The sequence below is a fragment of the Penaeus monodon genome, chromosome 11 (assembly GCF_015228065.2).
Source record: "Penaeus monodon isolate SGIC_2016 chromosome 11, NSTDA_Pmon_1, whole genome shotgun sequence".
NCBI classification, from domain to species: Eukaryota; Metazoa; Arthropoda; class Malacostraca; order Decapoda; family Penaeidae; genus Penaeus; species Penaeus monodon.
The window spans coordinates 47516136-47518635 of NC_051396.1; the positions used below are offsets into that span (position 1 = coordinate 47516136).

Here is a 2500-nt window from a genome sequence, read left to right on the forward strand (position 1 = left end):
GAGAAGGTGAAGAGTGGGAGAGGGAGAAGGAGAAGGGTGGAAGAGGGAGAGGGAGGAGGAGGAGGAGGAGCAGGATGGGAGAGGCAGAGGGAGGAGGAGGAGGAGGAGGAGGAGGAGGAGGAGGAGGAGGAGGAGGAGGAGGGTGGAAGAAGAGGAAGAGGAGGAGGAGGGTGGGAGAGGGGAGAGAGAAAGGTGGGGGGAGGGAAAGAAGGGGCGGGGGAGGGCGGGGGAGGGGGCAGGGTGAGGAAGGGTGACGGACACAGGGAAGGAATGCTAAGCAGAGGAGGAGGAGAGAGCCATCGGCTGCCTGCCCGTCCGCACATCTGATGGAAATGACCCGTGCTTGTGAGTTGCTTTTGAATGCACGAATGTGATGTACGCTGTTTGTTGTGCATGAGTATATATATGCATATGTATTAAAGCGTGTGTGAGTGTGAGTGTGTGAGTGTGAGTGTGAGTGTGAGTGTGCGTGTGCGTGTGAGTGTGCGTGTGCGTGTGCGTGTGCGTGTGCGTGTGCGTGTGCGTGTGCGTGTGCGTGTACGCGCGCGCAATCATATATCTGCAAGCGCTTGTGCACAGGCACAACCACAACAACAAGATCAAGCACGAAAACCCCCGCAGAGAAGCACAGGCTGCGACGGCCCCGCATGCCAGAGGCCGCAGCTCGCGGGCCAGGAGCGCAGCGCCCGCGGGGCCATCGCCCGCCGCCTCCGATAACAGGACCGGCGCGGCGCAAGATGCATTGTGCGCCGCCGCGTGTTGCACTTTGCTTGGATACGCTCCTACGCTCCGCGGCTCCTCTGGCCCCTCTGGCCACGGCGGGTTGTTTACTCAGACGCTCGGGAATGCACACATATCCGCGCATTCATTTCATAAACGTCTCGTCTGGGAGGGAGGGGGAGGGGGGGGGGGTTGCAAAGGCTACGGCACCGCGCGCTTCGGTCAGTGGCAGCGCTGGGAGGGAGAGGGAGAGGGGAGAGAGAGAAGAGAGAGAGAGAGAGAGAAAGAAGAGAGAGGAGAGGAGAGGGGGAGAAAAAGGGGAGAGAGAGAGAAGGGGGAAGGAGAGAGAGGAGGGGGAGAGAGAGGGGAGGGGAAAAGAGGGAGAGAGAGGAGAGAGAGGAGAGAGAGAGGAGAGGAGAGAGAGAGAGAGAGAGAGGAGAAAAGAGAGGGGAGAAGAGGAGGAGAGAGGAGAGAGAGAGGAGAGGAGAGAGAGAGAGAGAGGGAGAGGAGAGAGAGAGAGAGAGAGAGAGAGAGAGAGGGGAAAAGAGGGGAGAAGAGAGAGAGAGGAGAGCGAGGGAGAGGAGCGAGAGGGGAGCGAGAGAAAAGCGAGAGAGAGAGAGAGAGAGGGAGGGGGGAGAGAGAGAGAGAGAGAGAGAGAGAGAGAGAGAGAGAGAGAGAGAGAGAGGAAAAACACACACTCACACACACACACACACACACACCACACACAATCATAATAAGTAGACAGATAGTCATATAAACAGATAGATAAATAGATAGGTACATAAAACAGACAGATAGATAGACAGTTATCGTTACGCTCCGGTGCTACGAAGCTATGGGGATGCAAACAGAGCGTAATAATTGCTTCTGTATTTTCCCGCATAACCGCGTCTAGACTATTCCTTACGAGGGAAGGAGGGAGGGAGGGAGGGAGGGAGGGAGGGAGGGAAGGAGGGAAGGAGGGAAGGAGGGAAGGAGGGATGGAAGGAATGAGGGAGGGAGGAAAGGAAGGAGGGAGGGAGGGAGAGATGGAAGGAGGGGGAAAAGAAGAGAGGAAGGAAGGAAGGAAGGGAGAGAGGGCGGAAGGAGGGAGGGAGGGAGGGAGAGATGGAAGGAGGGGGAAAAGAAGAGAGGAAGGAAGGAGGGAAGGGAGAGAGGGCGGAAGGAGGGAGGCAGAGTAAGCTTCGGCGTCCGTCAACTTTCTCCCATTTACAGCACTTTGCTTTTCAATTCTCGCAACGCCTGTCCGCTCTCGGCGGCGCCACAAAAAACACGGCGAGTTTTGGCGTGACTCCTTCCGATCGCTTTTCTAATTAACGTTTCTTCCGCCCACGTAATTATCTCTAAATGTCATTACTCTTTTTTGTCGATCGTTTTAATTAGTCATTAGCTATGGCAGCGTTAAAAACCACAGGGGACGTCTCTTCGAAGTTATTATATGCAAAATAGGAAACACATCAACAAAAGACGAACGGACACAAATCGTCAAATGCAAACATTAAACAAGAAAAAAGAAACGATATTCGAAAAAGAAATTTTAAAAAAATCGACACTGACATTAATAAAGAAAAGAAAAAAAAGAAAAAGTTAATTGACTATCAGGCGACTCCAGCATCCGGTAGGCCTATCACGGAAGGAGGAAACTGTTCGTCTTGAAAGAAGCATGACGACGAAGCCAAGGTCAGTGCCACCGTGCCATTAACAAGAGTCTGGGGGAGGGGGAGGAAAGGAGGGAGGGAGGGGGAGGGAAGAGGGAGAGAAGGAGGAGGAAGAGGGA

The 2500-nt window shown here is 54.3% G+C and overlaps 1 protein-coding gene across 2 annotated transcripts in view; it reads right to left on the minus strand.

Moving 5' to 3' along the window:
• LOC119579012 overlaps positions 1–2500 on the minus strand; it is an 81167-nt gene that overhangs the window by 66796 nt on the left and 11871 nt on the right. The window lies entirely within an intron of this gene.